General features: G+C 38.5%; 1 non-coding gene across 1 annotated transcript; it reads left to right on the forward strand.

Annotated features, from left to right (window-relative positions):
• Nucleotides 1-12,093: 12,093 nt before the first annotated feature.
• On the forward strand, nt 12,094-12,202 carry LOC138438424 (U6 spliceosomal RNA). Its single transcript, XR_011256360.1, has one exon. It is a non-coding gene; the product is annotated as a U6 spliceosomal RNA (small nuclear RNA).
• The last annotated feature ends 1,303 nt before the right edge of the window (nt 12,203-13,505 follow it).

Genomic DNA, 13,505 nt, shown 5'->3' on the forward strand with positions numbered 1-13,505 from the left:
AAGATCAGATTTTCCCTAGAAAAAATATTACTTATAAACAAGAATATATTTAAAAGCTGCAAAATATTAATTGAATAATTAGATTAGGATTCATTTTCTTAATTCTATCTTGTATTTTTATTCAGTATATTGTTATACTTTTTAAATGATGCTTTAGTTCAGTTCAGTTCAGTTGCTCAGTCTTGTCCGACTCTTTGCGACCCCATGAATCGCAGCACGCCAGGCCTCCCTGTCCATCACCAACTCCCGGAGTTCACTCAGACTCACGTCCATCGAGTCAGTGATGCCATCCAGCCATCTCATCCTGTCGTCCCCTTCTTCTCCTGCCCCCAATCCCTCCCAGCATCAAAGTCTTCTCCAATGAGTCAACTTTTCGCATGAGGTTGCCAAAGTACTGGAGTTTCAGCTTAAGCATCATTCCTTCCAAAGAAATCCCAGGGTTGATCTCCTTCAGAATGGACTGGTTGGATCTCCTTGCAGTCCAAGGGACTCTCAAGAGTCTTCTCCAACACCACACTTCAAAAGCATCAATTCTTCGGTGCTCAGCCTTCTTCGCAATCCAACTCTCACATCCATACATGACTACTGGAAAAACCATAGCCTTGACTAGACAGACCTTAGTCGGCAAAGTAATGTCTCTGCTTTCGAATATGCTATCTAGGTTGGTCATAACTTTTCTTCCAAAGAGTAAGCGTCTTTTAATTTCATGGCTGCAGTCATCATCTGCAGTGATTTTGGAGCCCCAAAAAATATAGTCTGACACTGTTGCCACTGTTTCCCCATCTATTTCCCATGAAGTGATGGGACTGGATGCCATGATCTTCGTTTTCTGAATGTTGAGCTTTAAGCCAACTTTTTCACTCTCCTCTTTCACTTTCATCAAGAGGCTTTTTAGTTCCTCTTCACTCTCTGCCATAAGGGTGGTGTCATCTCCATATCTGAGGTTATTGATATTTCTCCTGGAAATCTTGATTCCAGCTTGTGCTTCTTCCAGTCCAGTGTTTCTCATGATGTACTCCGCATAGAAGTTAAATAAGCAGGGTGACAATATACAGCCTTGACGCACTCCTTTTCCTATTTGGAAGCAGTCTGTTCTTCCATGTCCAGTTCTAACGGTTGCTTCCTGGCCTGCATACAGATTTCTCAAGAGGCAGGTCAGGTGGTCTGGTATTCCCATCTCTCTCAGAATTTTCCAGTTATTGTGATCTACACAGTCAAAGGCTTTGGCATAGTCAATAAAGCAGAAATAGATGTTTATTCGGAACTCTCTTGCTTTTTCCATGATCCAGCAGATGTTGGCAATTTTATCTCTGGTTCCTCTGCCTTTTCTAAAACAAACATGAACATCAGGAAGTTCACAGTTCATGTACTACTGAAGCCTGGCTTGGAGAATTTTGAGCATTGCTTTGTTAGCGTGTGAGATGAGTGCAATTGTGCGGTAGTCTGGGCATTCTTTGGCATTGCTTTTCTTTGGGAATGGAATGAAAACTGACCTTTTCCAGTCCTGTGGCCACTGCTGAGTTTTCCAAATTTGCTGGCATATTGAGTGAAGCACTTTCACAGCATCATCTTCCAGGATTTGAAACAACTCAACTGGAATTCCATCACCTCCACTAGCTTTGCTCATAGTGATGCTTTCTAAGGCCCACTTAACTTCACATTCCAGGAGGTCTGGCTCTAGATGAGTGATCACACCATCGTGATTATCCCGGTCATGAAGATCTTTTTTGTACAGCTCTGCTGTGTATTCTTGCCACCTCTTCTTAATATCTTCTGCTTCTGTTAGGTCCATACCATTTCTGTCCTTTATCCAGCACATCTTTGCATGAAATGTTCCCTTGGTATCTCTAATTTTCTTGAAGAGATCTCTAGTATATCTAGTATATATGTTCTTTTCCTCTATTTCTTTGCATTGATCACGGAAGAAGGCTTTCTTATCTCTTCTTGCTATTCTTTGGAACTCTGCATTTAGACGCTTATATCTTTCCTTTTCTCCTTTGCTTTTCACTTCTCTTCTTTTCACTGCTATTTGTAAGGCCTCCTCAGACAGCCATTTTGCTTGTTTGCATTTCTTTTCCATGGGGGTGGTCTTGATCCCTGTCTCCTGTACAATGTCACGAACCTCATTCCATAGTTCCTCAGGCACTCTATGTATCAGATCTAGGCCCTTAAATCTGTTTCTCTCTTCCACTGTATAATCATAAGGGATTTGATTTAGATCATACCTCAATGGTCTAGTGGTTTACCCTGCTTTCTCCAATTTCAGTCTGAGTTTGGTAATAAGGAGTTCATGATGTGAGCCACAGTCAGCTCCTGGTCTTGTTTTTGTTGACTATATAGAGCTTCTCCATCTTTGGCTGCAAAGAATATAATCAATCTGATTTCAGTGGTGACCATCTGGTGATGTCCATATGTAGAGTCTTCTCTTGTGTTGTTGGAAGAGGGTGTTTGCTATGACCAGTGCATTTTCTTGGCAAAATTCTATTAGTCTTTGCCCTGCTTCATTCCATATTCCAAGGCCAAATTTGCCTGTTACTCCAGGTGTTTCTTGACTTCCTACTTTTGCATTCCAGTCCCCTATAATGAAAAGGACATCTTTTTTGGGTGTTAGTTCTAAAAGGTCTTGTAGGTCTTCATAGAACCATTCAACTTCATCTTCTTCAGCATTACTGGTTGGGGCATAGACTTGGATTATGATGATATTGAATGGTTTGCCTTGGAAATGACCAGAGATCATTCTGTCATTTTTGAGATTGCATCCAAGTACTGCATTTCAGACTCTTTTGTTGACCACGATGGCTACTCCATTTCTTCTGAGGGATTTTTGGTGAATATCATTGCTTGGCATCTGAGCATCTGACCCCCTAGAGTGATTCCCCACATGTAGAATTATATGAGGTGGAGTCAGTATATGAAAAGGTCAATTTCCCACTTTCCTAATTAACATAAGTATTATGCTCAGTGTTGTTTTTCAAACTGCTACCTGAAAAGTAAAATATTTAAAATTTTATTGCTTCGATTGAAAATCTTTATGTGTTGTCCTTTCTTTTCTGTGCACGTGCATTTAGGATGGATGAGAGGATTCATATTTTGTAAATTGGTTTGTAAATTTGCATTCTTCATTTTAAGAAATAGGTGCCTAATCAACGTGACTCAGAGGGTGTTCTGTGAATAGTGGGAAAACAGGGAGAAATTGTTATTTAATAGAGAAACATTCTATATAAAATCCTATTGCCTCATTGTCCACACAGTAGAATTAAGACTTAAAAAATTATCTCATACCATGAGTCCCTTACTTTGTTTGTCTTTTCGTTTTTTTCTCTCTGCAAGTAAGTTTCCTTGGTGGGTTGTTGTTCCTCTACCTACAATGTTAACAAGAGCAAAATAACAGTAGAAATACTTTTATAATCATTAAAAAATTGCTAGGCATAGTTTTAAGTTCTTATTTAATCACTCAGTTGTGTCCAACTCTTTGCAACCCCATGGACACCAGGCTCCTCCGTCCATGGGATTTTCTAGGCAAGAGTACTAGAGTGGGTTGCCATTTCCTTCTCCAGGGAACTTCCCAACCCAAGAATCGAACTCAGGTCTCCCACATTGTAGACAGATGCTTTACCATCTGAGTTACCAGGAAGTCCACCTATTAATCCTTGGAGTGAAGTGAAGTGAACTGAAGTCGCTCAGTCATGTCTGACTCTTTGTGACCCCATAGACTGCAGCCTACCAGGCTATTCTGCCCATGGGATTTTCCAAGCAATAGTACTGGAGTGGGTTGCCATTTCCTTCTCCAGGGGATCTTCCCAACCCAGGGCTCGAACCTGGGTCTCCTGGATTGTAGACAGACGCTTTACCATCTGAGCCAAAAAGGTAGGAACTATTATGATCGTCACTTCAAAGACAAGAAAACAGGCATGGAAAAGTCAAGTAACTTATTTAAGGTTACACTTAGAAGTGGTAGAGGTTCAATTAAAAAGTAGGCAATCTAGCTCCAGAGTCTTGAGCTTTTCCACCAAACTGCACTGACTCCTCAGTTCATTTACCATTGGGGTTGCCAAGATGTCAATTTTAGTTCCATCTCCACATGGTCATATAGCTTGTGAACCCTTGAAAATTCTTGTTTGACTTAAAATATATTTCTCAATTACAAATTTTGCCAGAAATTGATTGGCTCATTTTGATTCAGAAGTTGGCACAAGCTACAACATCTCAAGACAAGGGAAAAAAATAAAATGTGTAAACATGTAAAGCATACAATATGATGTTTTGATATATGTTTCTACATTGTGAAACGACTGCTACAATCAAACTAAAATATGATCTCCTCACATTTTTTCTGGTAAGAGAACTTGAAACAAATTCTCTTAACATATTCCTAGTATCCAGTACATTATTATAGTAGCCATAATGTTATATATTAGATCTCTAGAGTTATTAATCATTCAGTTCAGTTCAGTTGAGTCACTCAGTCGTGTCTGACTCTGTGCGACCCCATAGACAGCAGCCCACCAGGCTCCCCTATCCCTGGGATTCTCCAGGCAAGAACACTGGAGTGGGTTGCCATTTCTGTCTCCAATGCATGAAAGTGCAAAGTGAAAGTGAAGTCGCTCAGTCATATCTGACTCTTAGCGACCCCATGGACTGCAGCCTACCAGGCTCCTCCGTCCATGGGATTTTCCAGGCAAAAGTACTGGAGTGGGGTGCCATTGTCTTCTCCGAAGTGTTATGCTAGCTGGTGTAAAAGAAATGGAGAAAATTTTTCTTTCTGTATATCTGTGTTTATTTTAAATGGAATATGAACTATTTTCCGCATGAAATTATGTTGGCTTATCCTTTGTGGAGAAGAAAATTAGTTATTTGGCAACTTTCTTAATTACTTTCATAATTATTGGCTATTTAAGGATTTTTATCAAAAAGTTTTCTCTATATTTCTAAAATATATTTCATGTAATTCAGATTTTGAAAAATGTTAGCCTAATTATAAAGCTCAATCTCTGTATTTATTCTAATTCATCAATAGTTGTTATTATAATTCTTTTCTCACTTATAATTTTCTGATTTTCCAATTTTGTGTGTTTTTATTCCATCCACATGCAATTTTTTAGTTAAAATAATTGGTGGCATATGTGCTTCATTTGTCTGTTAAAATTTTATTTTAGGACTTAGCTTTATATTTTTAATTAATTTATTTGTAGGACTAATTTCTCTTTCTTTTTTCTGTTCTTCCTCCTGTTTTATACAGGTTTTATTTTATCTTTTAATATGATCTCTTGAATCAATATTATAATTCATTTATATTCATTATCTTTTAGTAGGAAAACTCTTATCCTTATAAACTTTTCTCTATGTACAGCTTAGCCACAGTGTTTAAGCTTTTATAATGATTTTAAGCATTGCTATCATTTTCTAAATATTCTGAAGTCACTGAAATGATTTAAGATTTAAGAATTATTTGGGAGGCTTTTCATTTAAATGAAGTTTTTGTCTTTACTTTTAGAAGGTAATTGAATTTGGGTCACAGAGCAGGACATATTCAATATTTTTTTCTTTTAAGAATTGACAATTTCTTTGTGAATACTTATTATTTTTTTAATATAAATAGATAATGGAAGCTGATAAACAAAATATATTTTCTGTTGAAGATACAAAGTGCTTTCCCACTGAGGAAGAATTTTTATGAAGCTGAAATGTACTTCTTAGCAATTGAGAGTCTGTTTTTCCTTCCCTCAACACACACTTGCAAGTTGGACAACCCTTCATCAAAGCAGTGACAAAAAGAAAACTCAGAAAAAAAAAAAAAATCGCAGAAAAGTGCTGGAAAGATTTCTATGCATGATTGCAGAGTTTGTTTCTCAGTTACAGAGAAAAGAATAGACCCATATAGTATACTTAATTACTTTGTTTCAAAATGAAGTTCATTAATTTGCAGAATCCACTCTAAGTTACTAATTAGGCAATTCTTACTACCATACCCTGATGAAAAACAACCACCATCACACATTTCTATCTTGGGTGCTGGATGAGGCATTCAGAGCTTTGATTCCATTTTATAAACCCCAGTCAATAAATGAGATCAACATTAGCTGACGCTATTATACTAAGTTTATATTAGGACTAGTTAACTGAACTGACTCATGGAAAAATTGTCCTTATTTTTTTCCCTCTAGAAATCAATGTTTATTTTAAATTAATCAAAGTTCTCAGCATCTTTTTAGATAATTTCAATCACTTTTTAACTAGCTCGCATGCTTCTGCCCATGATTCTCATAGTCTCTTTAAAGAGAACTGGAATGATCCTTTCAACTAGAGAATTCATATTTTTTAGAAAAATTTATGCCTGTCTTCAATCTTTGCACTATTTACTACCTCTGTCTAAAATGATTTTCCCTCATATGACTACAAGCTTAACTTCCTCACTTTCTTAATGTCTTTGCACAATTTTTCTCTTTTCTATAAGGCCTAATTTGATCTCTTAATACTACTCTATTCTCTGATGCCAGCATTTCCAACCTTGCTTACTTTGTTCTCCTTTCCCATTTTTCTATAGCACCTTCTGACATATTATATGTATTTATGATTTGTTGGTTTATTCTCACTGCTTAAATATAAGCAGCAGGTCAGAGATCTTCACCCTTTTTGTTCATCAAGGTATCCCAAGCACTAGCCCAATTGCTTCTACATAATTTGCACTCCATACATATTTATCAAGTGTTTGATTAACAGTATGATTTTCAACTCATTTGTGCCTTTTTAAAACACAGTATTAAAAAAAAAAGCAATCAAACTTACTACAATCATTTAAAAGTCTAAACACAAACATTTAAACATGCAAAGGAGGAATTAAACAAACACTAGTCTTATGATGGCTAGTGAAACATGTCATACATTTATCCACATGGAGGTGAGAGTATAAGGAACAGGGCGCCCATGAGCCCTATCTGGGTTTGTGCTGAGCATGGAGAAGCCTTAGTACAGTGTGATAACCAAGTGTACAGTTTTATGGGAATAAGCATTCATGTGCCTGCATTTACAATGAACACATGAAAACACAACAGATCCAACAAGTCCTAATCAAGGGCATGTTTCTATCAATTCAGATTGATGCATGGAAATTTCAAGGAAATTTTTCTTCTGAGGGTTTCATAACACCAGTTTCTTCCAGGCACATTGGTAAACAGATTGTTTAAGTCCAATGTGTCAAAATACAGAAAATGATGCATCTGAATGTGTTTATTTTAAAATTAAAAACTGTCCAAAACATTAAAAAGAAACATGAATCAAATAATTGCACAACATTTTTTTCTAATTGCCTGAAATAATAATAGACATTATGATGTTTGCTGTCACTACAATTAGATAGGACTTTTAAGAATTTTTTCAATACCCATATTCTCTAAAGCTAATTTTAAATCTCAAGCAGTATATACATGTTCAACTCTGTAACTAGTGACTGTGTACTTGTGGCATGTCAGACAGAAGCAGCAGACACCAGAGTGTCCTACCGCCATTCTTCAAACTTCATGTGATCTGGCCAACTTCCAATGGCCAGGGTCTTTATCTTGATGCCTGGAGAGGTTTTATTTTTTTGTTTTTTTGTTTTTATTTTTTTCCCTACATCTTAGGAAGACTCCTTTGTCTTCACCAGTAGATCATACACCAGTGTCTCTCAGGGAGCTAAGTATCCTGTCTCCCTCATCCTTGCAGAGATTTTAATGCCTATGTTTTAGGCATTTGTCAGTTTCCCCACAGGCTTAAAATAACACACCCTTTATCATTCACCTTGTTGTCTAAGTACTACTTGCTCATTGCTCTGTAAGTAGTTCCCGAATATCTAAAAAAAAAAAAAAAAATAGTACTCTCACACATATCCTTAAGTTATCAGATAATTAAGCTACAGCCAGCATGAAACACCACCAAGGGTTGATGATGATACATGGGACATTTCCAAAAGTACTTTTTCTGTCCAAATATGGCACATTATAATGAACTGTACACATTTTATTGATGTAAATGTACTGGATATATTCTTTTTTTCCATCTAAATATATTTTCATCCTTTTACATCTTATTCTATTTTGCTCCCAGTTTAGATATCCATGGACTTGGTGGACTCCCTTGACCTCTGACTTCTGACAGGTTAGCCAATGGGAGGAACCTACAAGATATTAAGAGTAAAAGGTGAAAGGAGTTAGGGTATTCATTCTCTTGGTGTTTTTCCCCTTTTGGCATCATTATGGATTGGCTGCACTCTCTTCCACAGGCTACCCTTCTGTCATGCTGTTCTAACCAGCTAATCTTCCCCATTTGATGACCACTCTCTCTCGTTCTCCTTTAGATTCAGGTGTAATGGCTTCCTGGGGCTTTCCAGGTGGCTCAGTGGTAAAGAATTGGCCTGCCAATACAGGAGACATGGATTCGATCCCTGGTAAGAAAGATCGCCTGGAAATGGCAAACTATTCCCGTATTCTTGTCTGGGAGATACCACAGACAGAAGAAATTGGCAGGCTGGGCTACAGTCCATGGGGTCACAAAACAGCTGGACACAGACTTAGAGACTAATCAACATCAATAATAATGGTTCACTAAGCCAGGGTGAAACATTTCTACTGTTGGTTGAGAATGTCATATGGAGATTTCTATGTATGCATATACTCAACTAAGGTATGTAGAAAACTCCATAGGGCATTCTCAACAAATGGACATGGAAATTGAGGTTGATCCTTGTGATTTCCTAAAATGTAGTGGAAAGCACTTTTACATAGGAGAAGAAGGGTTAGGGTCACTGGCAGAAGTTGCCCTGGGATGTGCAGTGGGTTGGCATAGGTTGTCTTGGAGGAAGTTGCCATTAGGCCTATCACAGAGACAGTAGACTTACCATAGAGACTACAGACTCTAGGACTGGGCTGCCTCAGGACAAACTACAGGGAGTGAGCATAGCCCTTTCCATTAGCAGAAAATTGGATTACAGATTTATTGAACTTAGCCCTCCCCACCAGAGAAAGACCCAGCTTTCCTCATAGAAGTCCCTCTCATTAGAAAGCTTGCACAAGCCTCTTAGTCCTATCCATCAGAGGGCAGACAGAATGAAAACCACAATCACAGAAAACTAACCAAAGTGATCACAATGATCACAATCTTCTATAACTCAATGAAACTATGACCCATGCCATGTAGGGCTACCTAAAACAGATGAGTCATGGTGGAGAATTCTGACAAAACGTGGTTCACTGGAAAAGGGAATGGAAAACCACTTCAGCATTATTGCCTTGAGAACTCCATCAGTTCATTTCAGTTCAGTTGCTTAGTCATGTCCAACTCTTTGTGACCCCATGAATTGCAGCACGCCAGGCCTCCCTGTCCATCACCATCTCCTGGAGTTCACTTAAACTCATGTCCATCAAGTCAGTGATGGCATCCAGCCATCTCATCCTCTGTCATCACCTTCTCCTCCTGCCCCCAATCCCCCCCCAGCATCAGAGTATTTTCCAATGAGTCAACTCTTCGCATGAGGTGGCCAAAGTCCTGGAGTTTCAGCTTTAGCATCATTCCTTCCAAAGAACACCCAGGACTGATCTCCTTTAGAATGGACTGGTTGGATCTCCTTGCAGTCCAAGGGACTGTCCAGAGTCTTCTCCAACACCACAGTTCAAAAGCATCAATTCTTCAGTGATCAGCTTTCTTCACAGTCCAACTCTCACATCCATACATGACTACTGGAAAAACCATAGCCTTGACTAGACAGATCTTTGTTGGCAAAGTAATGTCTCTGTTCCCCCATGACACTGAAAGATGAATCCACAGGTCTATAGGTATCCAATACACTATTAGGGAGGATCTGAAAGAAACAGCTCCAGAAAGAATAAAGAGGCTGAGCCAAAGCAGAAACACCAGTTGTGGATGTGTCTGGTGGTGAAAGTAAAATCCAATGCTGTAAAGAACAATATTGTACAGGAACCATGAATATTAGGACCATGAATCAAGGTAATAACATGGAAGTGGTCAAACAGGAGAGAGCAAGATTAAACATTGACATTTTAGGAATTCTTGAAATAAAATGGGCAGCAATGGGCAAATCAAATTTGGATGACCATTATATATCCTACTGTGGGTAACAATCCCTTACAAGAAATGGAATAGCCCTCATAGTCAACCAAAGAGTCTGAAATGCAGTACTTGGGTGCAATCTCAAAAATGACAGAATGACCTTGGTTCATTGCCAAGGCAAATCATTCAACATCATAGTAATCCAAATCTATGCCCCAGCAATTAATGCCAAAGAAGCTGAAGTGGAATGGTTCTATGAAGACCTATAAGACCTTCTAGAACACACACAGACACACAAAAAAAGTCCTTTAGACCTTTAGTCCTTTAGTCCAGGGGACTAAAAAGCAAAAGTAGAAAGTCAAGAGATACCTGAGTAACAGGCAAGTTTGGTCTTACAGTACACAATGAAGCAAGGCAAAGGCTAACAGAGTTTTACCAAGAGAACACACTGGTCATAGCAAATACCCCCTTCCAACACACAAGAGATGACTCTGCACATGGACATCATCAGATAGTCAGTACTGAAATCAGATAGATTGTATTCTTTGCAGCTGAAGATGGAGAAGCTATATATAGACAGCAAAAGCAAGACTGGGTGCTGACCACCACTCAGATCATGAACTCCCTACTGTGAAATTCAGGCTTACATAGAAGAAATTAAGAAAAACCACTGGGCCATTCAGGTATGACCTAAATAAAATCCCTTATGATTATACAGTACAAGTGACAAACAGATTCAAAGGATTAGATCTGATGGACAGAGTACCTGAAGAACTGTGGACAGAGGTCCATAACATTGTAGAGGAGGTAGTGAAGAAAACCATCCCCAAGAAAAAAATCAAGAAGGTGAGGACCTAACAAAAGCAGAAGATATTAAGAAGAGGTGGCAAGAATATACAGAACTACACCAAAAAAGGTAAATGACCCAGATAACCACAATGGTGTTGTCACTCATCTAGAGCCAGACATTCTGGAAAGTGAAGTCAAGAGGGTCTTACTTAGGAAGCATTACTATGAACAAAGTTAGTGGAGGTGATGGAATTCCCATTGAGCTGTGTGAAATCTTATAACTTTTTGCTGTTAAAGTGCTGAACTCAACATGCCAGCAAATTGGGAGAACTCAGCAGTGGCCACAGGACTGGAAAAGGTCAGTTTTCATTCCAATCCCAAAGAAGGGCAATACCAAAGAATGTTGAAACTACTACACAATTACATTCATTCCACATTCTAGCAAGGTAATGCTCAAAATTCTTAAAGTTAGAATTCAACAATATGTGAACTGAGAAGTTCCATATGTACAAGTAAGATTAGAAAAAACAGAGGGGCCAGTGATCACATCAGTGGGCTCATAGAAAAAGAAGGAAACTCCAGAAAAACATCTACTTCTGCTTCATTGACTATGCTATAGCCTTTGACTATGTGGATCACAACAAACTGTGAAAAATCCTTAAAGAGATGGAAAACCATACCAGCTTATTTGCCTCCTAAGAAACCTGTATGCAGGTCAAGAAGCAACAGTTAGAACCAGACATGGAACAACAGATTGGTTCAAATTTGGGAAAAGAATACGTCAAGGCTGTATAGTGTCACCCTGCTTATTTAGCTTATATACAGAGTATATCATGAGAAATGCTGGACTAGATGAAGCACAAGCTGGAATCAAGATTACCAGGAAAAATATCAATAACCTCAGATATGCAGATGACACCACCCTTATGGCAGAAACCAAAGAGGAGCCAAAGAGCTTCTTGATGAAGATGAAAAACTACAGTGAAAAAGCTGGTTTAAAACTCAGTATTTAAAAACTAAGATCATGCCATCAAGTCCCATCATTTCATAGCAAATAGATGGCAAAACAATATAAACAGGATAGACTTTTTATTTTCCTGGGCTCCAAAATCATTGTGAACAGATACTACAGCCATGAAATTAAAAGAAACTTTCTCCAAAATCACTGTGGATGGGGACTGCAGCCATGAAATTAAAAGATGCTTGCTCCTTAGAAGAAAAGCTATGACAAACCTAGACAACATATTAAAAAGCAGAGATATCATGCTTGCTTCAGCAGCACATATACTAAAAAACTGGAATGATACCAAGAAGTTTAGCATGCCCATTGTGCAAGGATGATATGCAAATTCATGAAGTCCATCATATTTTTAAACATAAAAGCTTTTGCACAATTAAGGAAACTGTAAGCAAGGTGAAAAAGCAGCCTTTAGAATAGGAGAAAATAATAGCCAATGAAACAACTGACAAAGAATTAATCTCCAAAATATACAAGTAGCTCACGTAGCTCCATATCAGAAAAATGAACAACTCAATCAAAAAGTGGGCAAAAGAACTAAACAGACATTTATCCGAAGAAGACATCAGTTCAGTTCAGTTCAATCGCTTAGTCGTGTCCGACTCTTTGTAACCCCATGAATTGCAGCACTCCAGGTCTCCTTGTCCATCACCATCTCCCAGAGTTCACTCAAACTCACATCCATTGAGTCGGTGATGCCATCCAGCCATCTCATTCTCTGTCGTCCCCTTCTCCTCCTGCCTCTAATCCCTCCCAGCATCAGAGTCTTTTCCAATGAGTCAACTCTTTGGATGAGGTTGCCAAAGTACTGGAGTTTCAGCTTTAGCATCAGTCCTTCCAAAGAACACCCAGGACTGATCTCCTTTTGAATGGACTGGCTGAATCTCCTTGCAGTCCAAGGGACTCTCAAGAGTCTTCTCCAACGCAACAGTTCAAAAGCATCAATTCTTTGGCGCTCAGCTTTCTTCACAGTTCAGCTCTCACATCCATACATGACTACTGGAAAAACCATAGCCTTGATTAGACGGACTTTGTTGGCAAGGTAATGTCTCTGCTTTTGAATATGCTATCTAGGTTGGTCATAACTTTCCTTCCATGAGCAACTGTCTTTTAATTTCATGGCTGCAATCAACATCTGTAGTGATTTTCGAGCCCCCCAAAATAAAGTCTGACACTTACAGATGGCTAATAAACACATTAAAAGATGCTCCACATGATTCATTATTAGAGAAATGCAAATCAAAAGCACAATGAGCTACCATCTCACACCAGTCAGGATGGCCAACATCAAAATGTGTACAAACAAATAAATGCTGGAAGAGGGTGTTGAGAAAAGGGAAACCTCTTACACTGTTGGTGGGAATGCAAACTGGTTCAGCCACTAAGGAGAACAGTACAGAGATTTCTTTAAAAACTGGCAATAGAACTGCCATATGTCCCAGCAATTCCACTGCCTGGCATACAAATTGAGGAAACCAGGTTGAAAGAGGCACATGTACCCCAATTTTCATTGCAATGCTCTTTACAATAGCTAGGACATGGAAGCAACCTAGATGTCCAGAGGCAGAAGAATGGATAAGGAAGTTGTGTATATACACACAATGGAATATTCAATTCAGTTCAGTTCAGTCGCTCAGTCATGTCCAACTCTTTGTGA

The sequence above is a fragment of the Ovis canadensis genome, chromosome 3 (assembly GCF_042477335.2).
Source record: "Ovis canadensis isolate MfBH-ARS-UI-01 breed Bighorn chromosome 3, ARS-UI_OviCan_v2, whole genome shotgun sequence".
Taxonomy (NCBI): Eukaryota; Metazoa; Chordata; class Mammalia; order Artiodactyla; family Bovidae; genus Ovis; species Ovis canadensis.